Consider the following 21,720-nt stretch of genomic DNA (forward strand, 5'->3'; position numbering starts at 1 on the left):
TTACAGATTCGGGGAAGAGGATATCCAGAAGGAATTTTGGGGTATATTCACAAGAACGTGTGATAACTACCGTAAGAGTAGCATAACGCAACTTTCAATATTGCAGCCTATCGCGGCAAAATAACCCCGTGCCAACGTGGAATTCACAACAAGGCGGTAGCATGCGATAGTCGCCAGATAACCAGCCAAATCTCAGCCTGAAAATCAACACCATGCCGCATAAATGTGATACGTGAACGCAAAAAAACATGCGATGAGGCCAACCACGGCACAAAAAGTAGCGAAAACCAGCCACAGGCCTGCAAATCTCACACGTCTAGCGGAACAATGCACCATAAAAACCACATAAAAAATACACCAAAAACAATCCAAAGCACGTGGCAACATGGATGCACCCTGACACAGCGCAGGGGCCAAATCGAAACCCACAACCCCCACAGACTACCAGCAAGGAACAATGGGGTCGGGGAAGGCCAAGGAGAAGAGGGAGTGGAAGACGGGGTGCAGACCGCTGGAAAACAAGACCAGCGTCATAGAGGTGACAGAACACTACCAGCAACTGACCCACTAGCAGACCACCTGGATTGCAGTCGGAGTGGCCAGGAGGCCAATCCAGGAGTCCCAGAGGCTCCGGCATGACGTGACTACCTAAACCAGGCACAAACCCGCTGCCAACAGGAAGGCAGCAACGGCGACAGGAGGTGGCAGTCCAGCACCACCCGGAGTAGCTGAAGCAAACCCAGGCCACAGTCATCAGTGTGGAGACGGTGCAAGGAGTAGGGAATATGGACACAGCTCGAGAGGACCTGACACAACATCAACAGGGAGTGCAACGAACAGGGACTGGGGGGACGGGGGGAGTGGGCACAATGGTATACATGCCCAACGAGGTGTAGCACACTGCACACCCACAATCACCCAGGTCTACGGGCCCGATCCCCTTGGCACACTGCAGCACATACACATAGCATGAAAAGCACACCCAGATTGATGACAACGAGGAACAATGCGCATAGCCGACACTGCAGAACAGAGGACACAACTGGCTCCGCACATGCACAGAAACATGCCTACTACATCTGACGGAGCCGGAAACTGTGAAATGGAAATGTACGCGTACAACATCACATCAGTCATGTAGACCAAATGTACACTCACTGTCCCTCAATAGAATCCAGCACCCCCCAAACAGTCACAATGTACATTGCCATACAGTCTGCATTCAAACCTGCACAATGCGCCAACATATATGTCAACACAAAGTCAATACGCACCTCCCCTTCACATCGCAGAAGTGCACACAACACCTTCAGCAATGCACAAAATACAACACATCAGTGATGCCGGAGAGGAGCACCACACCGTTGACACCAACGCCCTACACCAGCACATGGATATCCCACGCAACCCCCCACCAGGACCCGGACAGCCAAGCTACTCAGATGAGAACACCCACCCTGCAACAGCCCACACAGCAGGAAGCACCTGCAGGCACAGCTTGCTCATGACACTTCACCCACCCACACATCGCACCCCAATGCCATGTTCCTGCACACCAAAAGTAGGTGGCCCAACAGGTGTGGGTGGGGGCCAAACCCATGGAATGCGAACCAACACACATACGTAGGTGTCCATCACCCTTCAGGGGCCACCAAAACCCCACTAAGGAGACCCACACTGCCATAGAGACACATGCAGTTGCACATTCACAGTACAGAACCACGGGCAGGTGGTGCTCAAATTAAAGTCGCATACCCATGTTGGCTCTGCGTATGACGGCCCTGGCCACTCCCCTTACACATTGAGTGGGTGACGACAAAGCCACATGTCCAACCCGCTGCCTGCGGTGACACGTCTGCATCCGATGTACACAGCACAATGTAATGGCGTCGGGCCCAGGGTCCTCATGCATACAACAAGACCACAGGGACACACACAGATATCATGTTGAACTGGCTACGGCCACATGCGCCCAGCCCATTTATTGGCAGGGCCACATGTACAGTGGCACCTGTGCTGGATGTGTGTGGGGTGAGTGTAAGCCATTCCGCACGGAATGTCTGGTGCTGGCAACCACTTGAACATTAGACACCAGTGCAACAGAAACAGAAAACACATGCATAAAAGAGTCAGCTGCTGAGCAACATGGAGGGAGCCAGAGAAAGTCCAGAGGACAGCCAACATGCAAACAGAAGTGTCCGTGAGTTGCAGTGCACTGGGGATGGGACACTAGAGATGAGCGCGCCCATGTGAAGAAAAAGTCTCGGATTGTGTCCCTCCGACAGACACCTGATGCAGATGCAGTGGGGTGTGTCATACCTGCATCATCTTCCCCATCAACGTCTCAGGGCCCCCACACTGTTTGAGGTGACATAGCTGCGCAACCTCTCCACAGCTCAAAACTCAATCAGTAGCGGACAATGACTTGCGGTGCACTGAGTCACTGGCATCTGGAGTGCTGAGCAGGGTATGATGGCATCCACGACAGGTCTGAGCAACTCCGTAAGTCTGTCAGGACCACCGTTTCGACTCTGGCAGATGGCTGTTGGAAGTGGTCCTTGCGGTGGTGGCGTGTGCCTCATGCGGTGATGCCACGTCCGAGCTGGTCAGTACTCAATTTGGTGTGTGAGCCCTGGTGGGACGCTGTTGGGCCCGGTGGCTGCGTACAGCGCAGGGCCACAGAGAAATGGCGTTGATGACCCCAAGGCCAACGCTTCAGGGGCCATCCAATATCTCAGAAGAAGGGGTCCCGGACCTGACCAGCACAGAGTTAGTGGCCCCGGATGCACAGCGGCCGGCACAGGCACCCAGCCACGGGACGGTGACTTGCGGTGCAGTCAGATGGGCCATGCGACCTGAGCGGGTCACCATCAATGTCCGAGGTGTATGTTGCGGAGGGTATCGCGGGACAGTGGAAGGTGTCCTCCAGGGCATGACCCCGAAAGGTTTGATTTTATGCGGAAGCAGCAAATGGAGGAGTGGAATGCTACAGCCTCGTTGCCACCACCAATTAGGTATCAGCTACATGAGGATGAAAACTGCCCCCTAGTCCATAGACTTAGACACCACCAAAGCTCGACCAGAGAGTGTCCATGATTGTCGGGGAATAGACTTAGTGGCACCGGGGATGAGAGGAGATGCTGTCTGCAATGATGCCAGTACGCTGATATGAACTCAGCCATTGCAAAATGAAGAGTCTGTAACCTACCGGACCGCAGTGTAGGCCGAAGGCAGCGGTCAGCAGTGGCCCATAGCCACGTGTCGCCGGATGGCGTTGAACAGGGTTAGAGGCACCACGTGTCACTGGCTGGCATTGAACAGGGTTAGTGGCACCACGTGCCGCAGGCTGGCATTGAACAGGGTTAGTGGCACCATGTGTCGCAGGCTGGCGTTGAACAGGGTTAGTGGGCCCACTTTTCACAAGAAGCCCATATGGAACTATGCCTCACTGATCGAAGGGAGTCTGGTGCTGTTGCCGGTGGCCCGGATTTGGGGTCACTGCCATTCATGACTCAGGACACAGTTACACACATGGGACCTACTGGGCCGAGGAGTAGGCCTGAGGAGGCAGTAGAGTACGTCAACGAAAAAGGACTAAAGCGGGCCCGTGTCGTGGAGGCCGTGATGGTCTGAGGAAGGCAGGACTCGGGCCTGGAGCTTGAGCCGGAACGTGGTGGGCCTCCCTTGACACATGCTGGTGTTGGCAGGTGACCAGTGAGGCCTGGCTGCGCAGGGGCGGGCCTGACGGGTTTGTGGTCCGGCAGGCGCACAGCATCACAGGCAACTCCGCTCACGAGGACGGCGTCTGCCTCATGGCATTGTGAGAGGTGCCACCCTGGCAGAGACAAGCTTTCCGGATGAGGACCACGCCCAGGGCTACATGCTACTTATTCACACCCCTATGCTGCCGTGGCGTACACCTGGCCATCCCACTCTGGCCACGCTTAGGGGGAGGGGAGCAACAGGCAAGATTTCCACGAGGTCCCCCACTGGCTGTGGTGACATGGTTGCGTACACTGTCCACTACACTCCATACAACAGAGGTGTATGTCGCCATGGATATGGGTGTGTGCTGCATGCTGCGGTCTGTCCAGCACATCTCCGCCACTCTTGGCATTGTGTACTTTCCCAATCATGGTAATACTGCATCCTTCACACATGCCTGTTTGCCACCTCTCCCCACATTCGGCTGTTGTGTGGCTGAGGTGCCATGCCGTTGACGGCTCATGTTCACGCCTTGCCCAGGTGACCATTGTGAGTTGTTTTGTCGTGTCTGGTAGGTGGAGTTGAGGTGAGTGGGGTGTTCATTTGGAACTTGGCAAGGGGCTGTGCATTTCCCTTGGTGCACTGCCATCCTGGGAATGCTGGTTGCTGATGGACTGTCGGAGGATGGAGGAATCATGCACACTGGCTGTGTATTTGAAGGCGACATTGTTGGAGGCTCCACGGTGTTCTTTTGTTGCCTGTACATTGGGGTGGGACGTGTGCTTTCTGTTGCGGTGATTGTGTGCTGTGTCACCAGGGGGCATAGGTGGGACATGTGTGCTGTGGATTGCCCCCAACACGTGCGTGCATCCTGCTATGGTGTATGATCCTTGCTTGGTCTCCAGCGTGACCTGTGCATTGTGTTGGACGTATGGGGACTAGGGTACCAGGGTGTTGGTGATGTTCAAGACAGGTGTGAGGGACTTGGATGTGGCTGGCAGTGGGACGCCTCTGACTCTGGCGGGTGTTGGTTGGGGGGTGCCAGGGGCCAACAGGTGCAGCCAAGCCAGCAGCTTGGTGTGGGGTGGGATGTTGGTTGTCCGCTGTGTTGGTGCTGTAGGCCTGTTGGGCGATGATGGTCAGGATGCGTGGGGTGGTTGTCCCTTTCAGCCTGTGGTGGACAGTGACGTTGTCAGGGGTTGGGTCTGTGCGGCTGGTACGCTTCCTGGGGGGCCGCTGTCTGTGTCTGCGGTGGTCCGGGGGGGAGGGGGTGTTCCGGGTGTGGGTTGTGGTTCTTGGGTGGTGTCGGTGGGTGTTGTGGCCCTCTTGGGTGTCCGGGCCGCATGATGGGTGGCTCCATGGCATCTGTTGTCCTTTCGATGTGGCCCTGGGCTGGTCTCCCTTTTGTGGTGTAGGCTGCCATCCGACTTTACACCAGGTCAGAGCAGGTGTAGATTTCCTGGTGCTAATGCGCCTTATCGCCTGTTTTGTGTTTTTATCGCAGTTCTGTCTGGTCGTTGAGAATGTTGAGGTGTGAGGTTGTCGTGGCTTTTGGCACGGGAACGCCCACTAGGCATCTCATTAGCAATTGTTGTGGGGGGCCTCTGGCGATGTTTTTTGCAGCTGCTATTGCGAGTAAACTGGTACTGTGGGTTGTTTACAACGGCTTGTGAATGGGGAGGTATTTTTATCGCAACTTTGGCTGCGATAAAGTGCCGTTGACTCAGCGATAGTTTCTTGTGAATATGCCCCTTTGAGTACTGCTCCTGGCACAGCGGAAAAAATCAAAAGAGAGGGTGCTTTATTTGGAACTAAGAGAAGAAAGTGCAAGGAAAGGGAATCCTGATTTATCACCTCTTACCAAAGACAGTATGCTCATGTCACAGCGGCTTGAATAGGGACTGGCACTTGACAAGAAGCAGTACTCTTATAGGAAAAGAAGTGTCACAAAAATCACTAATCACATATAAGACAGAAAGATTGATGAGGGCTCAAAAATTCACAAGTGACATTAGGGATGGTAAAGGTAAGGAAGCGTGGTTAACACCAAAGGATGGTTTTAATAAATGCAGCAAATGCATAGCGTGCAGACAAAGCATTAATACTGCACCCTTTAATATAACCATTAACATTAGAGGGAAACTGATGTTCAAGAGTGACCGTAAGTGTACATGTTGACACGCCAGTGCCTGAAAATATATACAGGAAGCACCACCCTGCCAGCACATTAAAAAATCTTGCAACACTTAAGGGCTATCAAAATAATGACACAAGCTATCCCAATTCCATAACAGATTTGAAACCACCATGAGATACAGTGTCGTGGACTATGTCTCCAGAAATTTCAGGCGGAACGTCAGAGAATGAGAGCTGGGGAGACTTAAGTCAAGGTATATCCTAGATATAGACTTGAAGGAACCCCAGGTTCTTAATATTGACAAAGAGTTGCATGTGCATTCAAGATTTCAGTGGCTGCCTGCTCAAGCTAAGAAGTAGGATGACAGTATTGGTTTCTTGTAAAGTGATTTTCAAGTGATTTTAATATTTTTCTCTTTTTTTAAAAAATTAACTGCTGGAATGCTGATTTTATGTATTTCAGCTATATGCCCTGGGGCAGGATGTGGGTATTTGAATGAGGTCTGCAATGGAAGATATTTTTTGTAAGTAGTTTTCTAGATTCCTGCACCTTGTGAGCACATGCATAAAACTGGTTTATTTGTAGACTGAACATGCATAGTCCTGAAGTGCATTAACACTGTGTTCTTAATTAGAGAACGGGAAGACTAAGGGGCATATGTATCAAACGATTTTTTAATTGCAAACGCTGCGATTCGCAAAATAACAGCGTTTGCGATTAAAAAATCGGTAATCGGGATGTATGAGCCAAATCCCATCGCAAAATTAGGAATTGCTAATTTAGCGATTTCTTAATTTTGCGTAAGCATTTAAGAAATCGCAAATTGCGATTTCTTAAATGATATGTAAAAAGCACCCAAGTTGTGCGAATTATCCTTAAGAAATCGCAAATTACCACCAACTTCCAGTTGGTGGTAATTTGCGATTTCCTTTCAAAATGCACTTTTTTTAATTTTACAAAGTGCCACGTGGCGCTCATACATGCCCTTAGGGCATGTATGTGCGCCATGTGCACACACATGCTCATTTCAGGGGTGCATCAGGGTGTCATCATGACACCCTTGCACCTTTGAAATTATTCTCAAATTGCGATTAGCAAATTGCGATTCGCTATTTGAGAAATACTTCCCATTCATTCCTATGGGTCTCCTGGCCCATAGAAATGAATGGGCAGGTATTCCTTAATTGCGATTTTGCAATTTGCTAATCGCAATTAAGGAATTTTAAGAAATCGCAAAAAGTTTGCAATTTTTTAAATACATCCCGTTTTGCAATTCTCAAATAGCGATTCTTTAAAAATCGCTATTTGAGAATTGCAAATGGTGATGTTGATACATATGCCCCTAAATAACATTTATTACAGGATACCTTAGCAGTTAATAATTATTGAAAATGAATTAGAAGCAATACATTGAATTGAAGATTTTGTTTGTTTCTGAGATTAGCAAATAGGATTTGTAAGCGCTAACAACATTACAAGATGGCAGATGAATTGTAATTTGAGGCACTCACTGTGTATATATTGCATGAAATGTAATGCCGTTTGGCATTGTGAACAAGCTTTCAATAGCCAGAGCTGTGATGCCATGTGATAGTATGTTTAGATTACGAAAGTGCTGTTGGTTGGCCACAATGACAACCATGCACCACTGGTGTGCAGGAGCCCTTCAGCAGTCACCTATGTCATATAGAATTGCTTTTGTTTAATTATTTTCTTACTTTATAATGTTATTTAAGAGTTTTGTTTAAAAGCTTTTTGTTTTATTCAAACTGAGTTTTTAATTAAAAAATTCTATTTTATTTTTTAGGCTTATCTTCATTAATTAAAAAGTATTATTAATATAATTAATTAAAATGTAAAATTCAGCAATCATAATAAAAATATTATTATTATTTAATATATTATATATAAACACACTAAAATATTTGGTTAATATGCATTGTTAAATCTATTACATAATATATATTTTATTAATTTAATTTAAAATCAAGTTCTACATTAACTGATATCATATATATGCGGCTAAATTAATTAACAATAACTGAATTCTAGTTATATTATTTTTACCTATATATATTTCAAAGTGAAAATGTTAATATTTTAAAGTATATATACTAACATTGTTATTAATATCTCAAACGCATTTTAAAGACTTGCTCCAGAAATAAAATACTCCTGGTGTACTTACAGTGATATAATGGACTCCCGATGTAAACCTACCAAATTAATGATAGTATAGCAAGCAGAGTCACTGGATCTACCTAATTCCGTGGTAGCCTCCAGATAAATATGGATTTTCCGCATTTGCCACGTTAGTTCCCATCTGCTGCATAATTTTCTGATGTCGACAAACAATAGTTTTCAGCTTAAATGGATCAAAGGCTATTCGAAACAATGCATGCCGGGTGCAAACGGAGCCTAGTATTCAGATGGAACAGAGGTAAACATTTTGCTAGAGGATGTAATATCCATTAGTTGATGGATGAGAGGAGATTATCGCCTGTAGCCAAAACAAACTCTTACATACTTAAGGCTAGTTCAAGCACTCTGGAAATAATGATGCCATTGTCACGAAAATGTTTAGTTTCACTATTCATGAAAGTTCATGTTTGCCAAGACACGTTCCCGAAACAGCACTTGTTTGAAGAAAGTACTCAGATTTTAGTAAAGATGTCTTCAAACTGTGGGGAGTAGTGACCCCATCTCCTCCTCTCCTCTTTCTAGGTGATGCAGAGCCATATCAGGAGGCAGGGTAAGACCCACACAAAAAGACCATCTTCATTAATTCACTAATATGGATAGGGTCAATCATATATGTTGAATTGTTCTGCTTTACCAATAATGACTATTTAGATGGTACACAATCGGCTTTTTTTGTGTGGCATTTTTGCAATAATGCCACCCAACTCTAAGGCATTCGTTATATTATTCTGAAAAATGTAGCACTGTTATTATTATTATTATTTAAGGTTTTGTAGAGCGCGTAGTAACCCTAGAGCATCCCAGCGCTAGAACCTGAACTCAAGGGGGGTCAGCGGTGGAGGGGGTTAAGGGTCAGGGAAGAGAAGAGTCTTCAATGCCTTCCTAAACTGAAGGAGATTGGGTTCAGTTCTCAGTCTCCGGGGCAGGTTGTTCCAGTGTTTGGCCGTGTGGACCGCGAAGCGGCGGCCTCCGGACCTGGCTTTATTAACTCTGGGGACTGTTATGAGGTTCTCTCCGCTGGAACGGAGGGCCCTTTTCGTTTTGTAGGGGATGATGAATTCCTTGAGGAGGGGAGGGCCGTTGTTATAAAGAGTTTTGTGGGCCAGACAGAGGGCCTTGAAAGCAACCCTTTCTCTGACTGGGAGCCAATGGAGAAGCTTAAGGGCTGGCTTTGCCGATGATCTGGCGGGGGTGTCAGTGAGTAGGCGGGCCGCGGCGTTTTGAATTTTCTGCAGGGTGTTGACAGTGGCTTCAGGAGCTCCCAGATAGATTGCGTTGCAGTAGTCAAGCCTTGCCAGGATAAGGCCCTGAATCAAAAGTTTCTTGGCGGTCGCGGAGAGCAGGGGGAAGATCTTTCTACAGGCACGGAGAAGTCCGAAGCAGATTCCTGCCGTCTTATTTGCCTGTGTTCTGAAGCTCAGGTCGTTTTCGAGCCACACGCCCAGGCTCTTGACCTCTTCCTTGGGTGCAGGGGGGTCACCCAAGCAGTCAGGCCAGAGGTGAGGCGGCAGGGAGGGCCCTTTATGTCCGAGCAGCAAGATCTCGGTCTTGGAACCGTTTAATTTTAATGCTGCGGAGTTCATCCAGCTGTGGATTTCAGTGAGACAGCTGTGGAGGTCAGAGGGAGATTGGTGCGGGTGTGAGAGGGTTACCACCAGCTGGGTATCGTCGGCGTAATTGATGATCGATACGCCGAACGGAATGACCAGTTTCTCCAGCGGGGACATATACACGTTGAATAACGTCGGGCTAAGAGATGAGCCCTGCGGTACTCCACAGCGGAGGGGGATTGCGGGTGAGTGGCTGCCGTTCTCCCAGACTTGAAAGGAGCGGTCATCTAGGAAAGATTTTAGCCACTTCAGGGCCGTGCCCCTTACTCCGATTTCTCCCAGTCGTTGGATTAGGGTGTGATGGTTCACAGTGTCGAAGGCCGCACTGAGGTCCAGGAGGATCACTGCCACTGATCCTCCTGTATCCAGAATGCTTCTGGCCTTCTCCACAGCCGCCAGGAGGGCGATGTCGGTGCCCTGGCCTGGACGGAACCCTGTCTGGGAAACCCCGAGTAAGTTGTTGCTCTCCAGGAATAGTGAAAGTTGTTTGTTCACTAGCTTCTCCGTGATCTTACTGTTTCCTGGGAGAAGGGAAATAGGTCTGTAGTTGGAGAGGTCCTTGGGGTCTAAAGAAGGTTTCTTTAGTAGGCCTTTGACCACTGCCGCTTTCCAGCTATGGGGGACTAGGCCCTGCGAGAGGGAGGAGTTGATAAGCGACGTGAGGGGGGGGATGATGGTGCTGGATACTTTTTTCAGGAAACGGAGAGGGGCAGGATCGCGGGGGGACCCACTTTTGATTGAAGCCAATGTTGCGGCTACCTCTTCCGTGGACACTGGGCCAAAGGTGTCCAGGGAGGGTGAGGGGCCGTCAGGGAAATGGGAGAGGAGGATAGGATAGTTGGCAGGATCCCCGTCCATGTGGCTAGTTACAATAGGGGGAAGGGCCGAGAGAATTTTTTGTATTTTCTCATTAAAGAAGGTGGCGAGTTTAATGCATTTGCTTTCCGCTGCTTTGGGGTCCAATGGTTGAACAGGGGGGTCTGGGGCGTGAAGGAGTTCTTTAAGAATGGCGAAGGTTTCGTGGGCCGAACAGGAGGCGTTTTTGATTCTATCTTCGTAGAAGGCGCTTTTGGTATTGCGTAGTTCCATTTTATAAGATTTTACGAAGGCACGAAATATGTCTTTCTTGTCTGCCGTTTTATCTTTCCTCCAAAGGCGTTCGTTCCTCTTGCATTCCTTTCGTAATAGGTTAAGTTCGGGAGTGTACCATGCGGACGGATTGACTCTCTTGGTAAGTTTAAGGGTGCTAGATTTCGGGAGGATGTCATCCAGAGATTGGGTGACCCAAGTATTGAATTCGTTGTCCGCGGCGATGGTGTCTTGAGAGGGGAGGGGGGTGTTTTCATTTAATTTAGCTGCCCATTCGTCTGGGACCAGTTTATGCCAGTGTCTAATAAGGGTTCTGATTTTGGGGGGTTGAGGGGGGGGAATGTTGATAGGCCATTCAAAGGGGACCAGGAAGTGGTCGGTCCAAGGGAGGGGGACGTGAGCACGGGTGTTCAGATCTTGGATGTTAGTAAATATGGGGTCGAGTAGCTGCCCTCTGTCATGAGTGGCCTGTGGGTTTTTTAGGCCGAGGCCAGTGGAGGTGATATCCTGTGGAAGTTCTGTCGCCTGCTTGTCGACCGGGTCCAGAAAATGGATATTGAGGTCCCCCAATAAGAGGTAATTGGAGGAAGTCGTACACTTAATGGTGATCTGGTCGATGAGTTTGCTAGGAAATTCGGCGAGTTGGCCGGGGCGGCGATATACAAGCATTCCCGACAGCGATGTCACTGGGGAGATGTTGCCATCCCAGGTTCTGCAGGTGAAAACGTCCTTGTATATTATGGCTAGTCCACCTCCTCTACCCTCTGGTCTATTCAACGAGCATATTAGGTAGCCAGGAGGGAGTGCGAGGACTATGTCAGGGCCATTGTTGGGAGTGAGCCATGTTTCAGTGAGAAACAGGATATCCGTGGCGTGGTTTAAGATCAGGAGGTTAATTTCATGCGCGTGTTTAACGAGCGACCTGCAGTTAAGTAGGCCTAGTTGGAGTCCACCGTGTACCGAGTCAGGGCCCGGGGGGTTACAGAAGCTGCAGCTGGTGAAAGGGTTGTCGCCCGTATGAGTATAAATACAGGAGGGGTGTTTCTGGGTGTTTAGGGCCAGAAGCTTATCCCGGGAGTAAGTCGGGCATTTCTTGGCAGAAATGGGCAGAGTAACTGGGCCTGGGTCCGGCTGGGCCCGGACGGGCCCAGACGGGCTTGCCTTTGGCGCGCCCGCTGCGCCCGTCCGCTGTGCTGCCTGAACTGACACATAATTTATGGAGGGAAATCGGGTTTTGGAGGGGTGGGCGTGGCCACGAGAGGTGGGCGTGTCCGTGGCTCCTCGCGGCCGGTGATGGCGGCGTGCGCGTGAATTCCTGTCCCTGACAGCGTTCAATCGGCTGTCTTGGGGAGTCTCAGGTCAGTGCTGGGGGTATGCCAAAGAAGTTTAAAATACAAGTTATCACAGTTTTTAAGAGCAATTATCCAATTTTAGCAAAGCGTTACTCCCGGCTTCCGCCTCAGGAGATTCAGGTAAAGTGCAGCTCTAGTGATCAGGGCGCGCTTTATGTACTTGGCGAGGGGTGGGCGTGGCCACGAGAGGTGGGCGTGTCCGTGGCTCCTCGCGGCCGGTGATGGCGGCGTGCGAGTGAATTCCTGTCCCTGACAGCGTTCAATCGGCTGTCTTGGGAAGTCTCAGGTCAGTGCTGGGGGTATGCGCAAAGAAGTTTAAAATACAAGTTATCACAGTTTTTAAGAGCAATAATCCAATTTTAGCAAAGCGTTACTCCCGGCTTCCGCCTCAGGAGATTCAGGTAAAGTGCAGCTCTAGTGATCAGGGCGCGCTTTATGTACTTGGCGAGGGGTGGGCGTGGCCACGAGAGGTGGGCGTGTCCGTGGCTTCTCGCGGCCGGTGATGGCGGCGTGCGAGTGAATTCCTGTCCCTGACAGCGTTCAATCAGCTGTCTTGGGGAGTCTCAGGTCAGTGCTGGGGGTATGCGCAAAGAAGTTTAAAATACAAGTTATCACAGTTTTTAAGAGCAATTATCCAATTTTAGCAAAGCGTTACTCCCGGCTTCCGCCTCAGGAGATTCAGGTCAGTGCAGCTCTAGTGATCAGGGCGCGCTTTATGTACTTGGCGAGGGGTGGGCGTGGCCACGAGAGGTGGGCGTGTCCGTGGCTCCTTGCGGCCGGTGATGGCGGCGTGCGAGTGAATTCCTGTCCCTGACAGCGTTCAATCGGCTGTCTTGGGGAGTCTCAAGTCAGTGCTGGGGGTCTGCGCAAAGAAGTTTAAAATACAAGTTATCACAGTTTTTAAGAGCAATTATCCAATTTTAGCAAAGCGTTACTCCCGGCTTCCGCCTCAGGAGATTCAGGTAAAGTGCAGCTCTAGTGATCAGGGCGCGCTTTATGTACTTGGCGAGGGGTGGGCGTGGCCACGAGAGGTGGGCGTGTCCGTGGCTCCTCGCGGCCGGTGATGGCGGCGTGCGAGTGAATTCCTGTCCCTGACAGCGTTCAATCGGCTGTCTTGGGGAGTCTCAGGTCAGTGCTGGGGGTATGCGCAAAGAAGTTTAAAATACAAGTTATCACAGTTTTTAAGAGCAATTATCCAATTTTAGCAAAGCGTTACTCCCGGCTTCCGCCTCAGGAGATTCAGGTAAAGTGCAGCTCTAGTGATCAGGGCGCGCTTTATGTACTTGGCGAGGGGTGGGCGTGGCCACGAGAGGTGGGCGTGTCCGTGGCTCCTCGCGGCCGGTGATGGCGGCGTGCGAGTGAATTCCTGTCCCTGACAGCGTTCAATCGGCTGTCTTGGGGAGTCTCAGGTCAGTGCTGGGGGTATGCGCAAAGAAGTTTAAAATACAAGTTATCACAGTTTTTAAGAGCAATTATCCAATTTTAGCAAAGCGTTACTCCCGGCTTCCGCCTCAGGAGATTCAGGTAAAGTGCAGCTCTAGTGATCAGGGCGCGCTTTATGTACTTGGCGAGGGGTGGGCGTGGCCACGAGAGGTGGGCGTGTCCGTGGCTCCTCGCGGCCGGTGATGGCGGCGTGCGAGTGAATTCCTGTCCCTGACAGCGTTCAATCGGCTGTCTTGGGGAGTCTCAGGTCAGTGCTGGGGGTATGCGCAAAGAAGTTTAAAATACAAGTTATCACAGTTTTTAAGAGCAATTATCCAATTTTAGCAAAGCGTTACTCCCGGCTTCCGCCTCAGGAGATTCAGGTAAAGTGCAGCTCTAGTGATCAGGGTGCGCTTTATGTACTTGGCGAGGGGTGGGCGTGGCCACGAGAGGTGGGCGTGTCCGTGGCTCCTCGCGGCCGGTGATGGCGGCGTGCGAATGAATTCCTGTCCCTGACAGCGTTCAATCGGCTGTCTTGGGGAGTCTCAGGTCAGTGCTGGGGGTATGCGCAAAGAAGTTTAAAATACAAGTTATCACAGTTTTTAAGAGCAATTATCCATTTTTAGCAAAGCGTTACTCCCGGCTTCCGCCTCAGGAGATTCAGGTAAAGTGCAGCTCTAGTGATCAGGGCGCGCTTTATGTACTTGGCGAGGGGTGGGCGTGGCCACGAGAGGTGGGCGTGTCCGTGGCTCCTCGCGGCCGGTGATGGCAGCGTGCGAGTGAATTCCTGTCCCTGACAGCGTTCAATCGGCTGTCTTGGGGAGTCTCAGGTCAGTGCTGGGGGTATGCGCAAAGAAGTTTAAAATACAAGTTATCACAGTTTTTAAGAGCAATTATGCAATTTTAGCAAAGCGTTACTCCCGGCTTCCGCCTCAGGAGATTCAGGTAGATTCACTGTAAGGTTCTGAACATGTGCCAGACCTGCAGATGATTGCAACAGGCTATTAGCACACTGGATTATTTTTGTCATTCTCAACTTGTGACATGTAACTGACACAATGATCTCTGCAAAAAGTACATGAACCCGCCGAGCTAGCTTATTATGAGATACTCAGCAAGGTGCAGGTTACAGGCGGTTCTGTGCCAAAGTAACCTTAACAAAAGCACTTAAATGCAATTCTGTTGTAATAAACTGCATATAAAATAAACTATTGAACGTGTGTGTTGCACCCGCACATATAAATATGTTCCTAGGGCAGACCGGAAGTCATATTACACTGTGAGGGCTGGGAAAGAGAAGAGAACTAGAGGCCTTGTGGAGTGTATTGAAGGGTCTGAAGTCCTCAGAGGGGAGAATGAAAGTCTCTTGTGGCTCACAGTGAGCGTCCGGTTACTAACACGGGTTAGTTTAAGGATATCTGGGTCAATACAGAGATCTGAGAATCTGATGTGTTGCACTTCAGGGCTGGGTGATCGACTCTACGACCTTCCAGAGGGATTTCGTTGGCAGGCGGGCAGAGGCATGCTCAAGGTCTGTGAGCACCCGGTGACGGTCTGACATGCACAGAGGATGTTCTGTGAGGTCTGCATTAGTGGTGTCCAGCTAATGGCCACTCGAGGCTGGATAAGGTTTCCTAGGTTAGTCTGATGGCCTGTAGGGGGTGACCCATGGAGGCCAGGTTCAGTGTGCCTGTGGAAACTGGTGGTCAAGAGGTGAGGGGTTGACAGAGTCTGGGAACTGTCATGGTGTGTCTGAGTGTCAACTGGGTGTGACTAAGGGCCACTGACTAAAGGTTCCTTTTGAGGGTTTCTATAGCTTAATACATGCAATAGAGAAGGTACGTGCCCCAAGTTAAAAAATCACTGTTGTTAAAGCCTTCATTGAGGGTTTCAAGAGGGTGATTCCTCCAAAGACGTCTCCAGTGCCCGTGTGGAACCTAAATGTAGTTCTCGCACATCTTTTGGGTCCACCCCTCGAAGCACTAAGGTACTGTAGTCTGCTTCCTTTGTCATGGAAGGCGGCCTTCCCTCCTCTGATGCATCATTGAGTTACAGGCTTTAACCATAGAAGAACATTTCGTTCAGATCCAAAGAAATTGTGTTAAGCACTCTCTTCCTTCTCTCATTCTCGCTCTACCAGAAATCAGCACTATATGTATGCTGTAGTTTCTTGCTAGTGAATTTACATTAAGCAGAGATAAATTCTTCGAAGCGCGTTTCGGCACATTGAGTGCCTTCGTCAGGAATTGCCACCAAAAACCCTAAAAATTGATTTAAAAAGGGGCATTTAGAACTCATTCTTGTGATAATTACATTCTTGTACTTTGTATTATCAATATAAGGCTGTGTTACAATCTGCTAATGGCTATTAAATATACAATTACAAATAACAGCATTTAATTAAAATGTTTTTTTTTTTTAAAAAGACAAAAGAGAAAAAAATAATTTATCTCTGCCACTCATTTTTGAAGAATTTATCTCTGCCACTTACTGTTTTTAATTATTACAGACATTTTGTGCAATATGAATCAAATAATGTTATGAATTTGATGTATTTTTTTATGTATTTGCTTTCTGATTAAATATTATTGCTTTTTAGAAACTCATTTATTGAACTCATCTCTTGTACGATATTGTATTTATGTGAATTCAGGTTGCCTGGGAACTATACTTTTCATTGTGTTTTTGCCCTGTCCCAGGAACTACATTGTTCTACAGGGGGTCCTTGATGTTCACATAAGAAAAGAAGCAGCGTCCTCTTTCGCTGAGCATGGTGCCGTTTGCGTTGATTTTCCAGTGCAGGACAAACACACGGCAGTGAAAATTAAGACGAATAGGCGTGATCAAGCGCACTCCGCCACTTGCGGCCCTCCACGTAGCGCGGCAGAGTTTTTGGGTCACTTTGACTCCACTAATTTTTTCCAGGCTTAATGTATATTTCACTGGCATCCTTTGTGGATGCCTCATCTCACCCTGTCTCCTTTCTACAGAAAACATATGTCAACTATTACTTTCTACATTTGTGATATGCCAGTGACATAACACAGGCCCGCAGCTCCAGCGGTGCAGGAGGCTCCCGGGCCACTCAGCATAGTACTCAGGCCTGAGACCTCCGGGAGTAAATCCAGAGCGGGGACTCCTCCATGTACCTTACAGGGGGGCCCCCTCAACTTTCGTTACTCCACTGTGTTGTGCATGTAAATTTAATAGTTAGTGCACAAGTGTCTGTTAAGGTTTCTTCAGTGATTTTTCTGCAACATTCATTTACCACATTGTTAAGTAGGCACAATAAAACAATGAAAGTGGATCAGAAAAAGCTAATGAACACTATTATGTAAAACAAGGAGCGATCAATTGTGAGTGCACATGTGCTGTAAAAAAGTACCCACTAGAGGTCCCTTTCACTCCCTGTCTTTTAGTGCACCTTATTCAGTAAGTGCCACCCTTTCCTTTTGTTTTTCATTTGTATGCGGAATTTGAAATGGTGCTGTGTGTGACCTCACATTGCTGGGAATTTCTTTGTCCTCTTTATTTTAAGGTCAAACAGCAAAACCTTTTAAATCTACTGCTTTGTGTTTGCTTTTATTACTGTATGGTTTCTTTTGTTGACTTCCAGCAAGGCTATCGTCTTTAGGCTAATTCTTAGGTTGGTGACCATCCTTGGCACACTATAGGAATGTCAGACATCTGCTGCCAACCTCTGGCCTGAATGTCTAATCTTGGATTGCAATAGGCATCAATGTCATCTGGTGGCTCCTTACTGCAGCACATGGTCATCTGCCAGGGGCAGCTAACCATTTGAGCAGAGGAGCATCGCCCCACAAGCCCCAGAGCTGAAAAATAAAATGGTAATAAAGTTTATTTATTATGATTGGGGGAGGTGATGTAGCCTTACGGCTAGAGCGGTGGACCTCAAAGCTGGGGAACCAGGTTCCAGTCTCGGCAATGACACTTAACATCCTGTGATTCTGGGCAAATCACTTAATCTCCCCGTGCCTAACAAAAATGAATGCGTTAATCTGTAATGAAAACTGGTACTTATGTAAAGCGCTCTGATACCCGATGTCTCGGGTCTAGTTCGTGGTATATAAAACTCTATTTTAAAAAAAAAATGATTTAATTTTTCAGCAACTCATCCCGAACTAAGTGTCAGGATGGGCGGGGCCAGCACTGCCAAGTGGCAGCAGCAGGGAGCTGTGCGCTATAAATTGTGCATGTCTTTTTGTCCGGCCGTCTTGGGATGGTCCGACAGACACATTTTAAAGTTCTCAAACCTAGTTGGGTTAGAGAAAGTGCAGGGCTTCAGTGCTCTTAGGAGCTCTGAGAGAGCCTGCTCTCGCCAATCCTGGTGATGCTCTCATGCTGTGAGAGCAGTCCTTGGATTGGGTAGTGCAGTTTCCTGTATTCGTAGCTTCCTGAAGATACCCGAGGGAGGACATCTTGCCTCGAAGGTAAGTCAATGTATTTATTTCTTTTTTTGTCCTCTTCACCCTCAGTACAAGCCAGTCGCCACTGTCATCTGCACTGGAATCTGGGTGTTTTTTGAGAATATGGTGATGAACAGAGGACCTGGATGCAGTATCCATCTACAGGAGACAATATTTAATGGTAAAAGGTGACGAAAATGTCAAACTGATGTCAGAACACTACATTAGTGTATTTACTAATAACTAAAAGCTGATGTTTAGAGGTCAGAATGGTAGTATTTTCAAAACCATGATACACCAATGTTCGGTGATAAAATCAGCATATTCATGTCAGTATCACTTTCAAAGGGCTACGGACCAAGCAGGGGATACTGGCTAATGGGACCAAACATAAGGGTTGTACCTTCTTACAGCTGCTGTCCCAGGACCAGACTTCCTTTGGGCCCTGAGCAACAGGGCCAAGTAATACCTCCTCAACACTTGATACTCGGTTAAGCATAGGTCGAACAGTCCAAGGTTCTTCAATGGGAGGTAGATGCAAGGTATGCCTAGGCTCAAGCCTCAAATTAGAACAGTGACCCCAATAAAATCATTGTCCAGTCCAATACTTACTTTTGGTAAGAAGAGCAGTATTTATTTGCCCACGCAAAACATAGTGCACTAAATAATCCACACAAAGTCTCTTAAGGCTAGCACTGGTCTTGGCAGTGTCCTTTGCTGGGCCTCTCCCCCTCTCCTCCATGCTAACCAACATGTCCCACAGGTACTGCCTGCACTGAAAGTGCACAACTAAGTCTGGATTTGGCCTTGAAAGTTCAGCTCTTGTGGTGCTACTCTGCGGCGCTTGTGCAAGTCTCACATGGGCCTGTACCCTGCTCCAGCCTTATCTGACCATGGCGTTCAGAAGTGTCTGGAGGCCCAGGCTTGTCTTGCTGTGCTCCAGAAATGAGCAGCTTACATTGTGTCCTTCCACGGTTAAAAGGGAACCCTGAGGCAGTTGCATTTATGGACTGCTTCCTGATGCTGCTTCCTTGTGGTTCCTGCTGGTAAGGTGGGTGATGTTATGTTATGTTATGTTATGTTAGTGGAACTTTTATAGCACGCAGCTACCCTAAGGTGTCCCGGCGCTTGCTGTAGTTCTCCCAACACCCAGAAGCAAGAGAATCAAAAAAGCCATGTTTTAAGCGCTTTCCTAAAGGATAGAAGATCCTTCGAGTTCCTCAATTTAAAAGGAAGCTCATTCCATGCCCTAGCCGCCCCTGCTACAAAACTTCTCCCTCCCCATCTAGCTTTCCTTATGATAGGGAGGACAATCAGTTTTGCTCCCAAGGAGCGCAAAGATCTTGCCGGTACATACCAGCGAAATTGTTGTCTCAGATGTAGAGAACCTGTATTCTGCAAAGCGCGAAAAACTAAGCAAAGGGATTTGAAAAGGATTCGTTTTTTTACAGGCAGCCAGTGAAGTTTTCTTATTGCGCCGGAAATCGGGGTAAACCTCGAAGGAACCTGGCTGCTGAGTTCTGGAGCATTTGGAGTTTACGTAGATTGCCCTCCTGCATGTTCAGATAGAGACCATTACAGTAGTCAAGACCAGCGGCGTCACTAGGATTGGTGTCACCCAGTGCGGTAACTCATGGTGTCACCCGTGGGATCCACACCCCCTAGTGATGCCACTGAAAACACTCCAGAGTAAATAAAGTTCAAGGCGATTTCGCTGCACAGGGTCACAGGTTGCCGTTCAACTTGGAGCGGGTATTAAAAAGCGCAGGGCGCCTACCTGTTTGGCAAGGACAGGCCCGGGGCCTTGACGCACTCACACACGGCGCAGGGAGGCAGGTGCTGCGCGCCGGCTGGGGCTCAGATGGCATAGGCAGATCGAGGAGCGACATGGCCTGCGATGGGAGGCATGCAAGCGTTGGCAGATGTCAGTGCAAGGCCGCTCCTCCTGACAGCATCTTGCTCGGTATCCTCAGCGCGGAGCAAAGGTCAGAAGGATGATGGCGACCTCCTTCCCTCCGCTACCACCAGCAGCAGCACAGGTCTCTCACTCGGGAGGGCTGCCCCTGTCACGAGAACCGCCAAGTGGTCCTTAAGTCCCCGGAGCTCACCTGCAAGAACATGAATGCTCAAATAGGGGATGGACCGTGTTGTTCTTTACCATAACGAACACCCTTTAACTTGTTGTCAAAATGTCCCAGACCTGGCCAAAGAAATGTCATTTGATGACTCGATGTCTTGTAAAACGGGACGAGTATCAGAACAACCAAAATACAGAAGAAGCAGAAACAAACAAAGATACTAACATAAAAATACGCTTTCTGCGCCCTCCTAAATGCCACTTTTAAATTGCATTGATTGGGCTTTCTCTTGTTCCAGTATCAGTCTCTGTTGCTAATGTGTCTCTCTCTGCTCGTCAACATGTTTCTCGACAGTGTGTTCTTTTTCACTAGCTGCAAGTCTCTGTTCTCACTCCTAATTTTTGTAACGCTTTCTTATGACAGCTCATTATTTTGCAGCGTATTTTGCAGCGCTGTTGGCAGAATTGGTGACATTTATTTGATTAACCAACAAAAATCCATCTTGAATAAGACGCAGTCTGAAACCCCTGGCAGTCGGATATTTCGTTTAGGTATCCGATCTGATCTTCGTCCGAGATCGCGCACACTGAATCACCAGGTCAGACACCCTCTGAGCTTTGATTGCGCTGCCCGTACCTCGGTGTCACCCCATGTAATGGTGTCACCCGGTGCGGTCCGCACCCCCCGCACCCCCCTAGTGACACCACTGGTCAAGACGAGACATAATCAAGGCTGTTACCACTGTAAATTTGCAATCTGATGGCAGAAGCTGAAGCACCTTCCTCAGGCTCTTAAGAATGTAAGAGGTGGTGGAGACTACCGCATTCACTTGAGCTTGCATAGAAAGGCACTCATCCAGCACTACACCCAGATTTTTAACTTTTCTTGATGGGACTGGAAGAGTGCCCATAGTCTCGGGCCACCAACTAGGAGTCTAGATATTGACATTATTGCAGAATAGCATCACCTCTGTCTTACTTGCGTTGAGCTTTAAGCAATTCTGAGACATCCAACATCCCACTACACCCATACAGTCATGTAGCCTCTCCCCTGATGCCCTCTCCTGGCCTAGTAGCATAGAAATTACTATTTGAGTGTCGTCAGCATAAGATGTGAGACAAAAGCCGAACGATTCAATCAAAGGGGCCAAAGGAGATACGTAAACGTTAAAAAGTGTGGGGCTAAGGGAAGAACCTTGTGGAACCCCACAAGGAAGAGAAAAGGGGTTGGAGACGAAGTCACCCAAAGCCACTGACAGTCGTCTGTCGAAAAGGAAGGACTTTAAGAGAGACCAAGCTTTATTCCGTATTCCGCATGCCGACAACAATGATGCTGCAGGGTAGCTTCTGATCTTGCACCCAAGTCCCTCTTCTGAATGCAATGACACCGCCTACACAAATGATGGGCTCAACACTCCTAGTGGCCCAGTCCTGGCATCGGATTCACGGGCACTGGCGATGGCCCCAGAGAGGTCTTATGAATGGGGCAAGGGTCCCTACGGTCTCAGTGGCCAACTCCTGGCATACTAGGGTCTCGGACATTGGTGATAGCCCTAACAAAGGCAACTGCAATTGGCAATGGCCCCAATAGTCTCAGTGACCTCATCCTGGCATACGAGGGTAATGGACACAGGAACTGCTCCAACAAAGGGAATTGCAGTGGGTGGCAGCCACCACCTTCACGGCAGCCCCAACAGGA

The sequence above is a fragment of the Triturus cristatus genome, chromosome 7, assembly GCF_964204655.1.
Source record: "Triturus cristatus chromosome 7, aTriCri1.1, whole genome shotgun sequence".
NCBI lineage: Eukaryota > Metazoa > Chordata > Amphibia > Caudata > Salamandridae > Triturus > Triturus cristatus.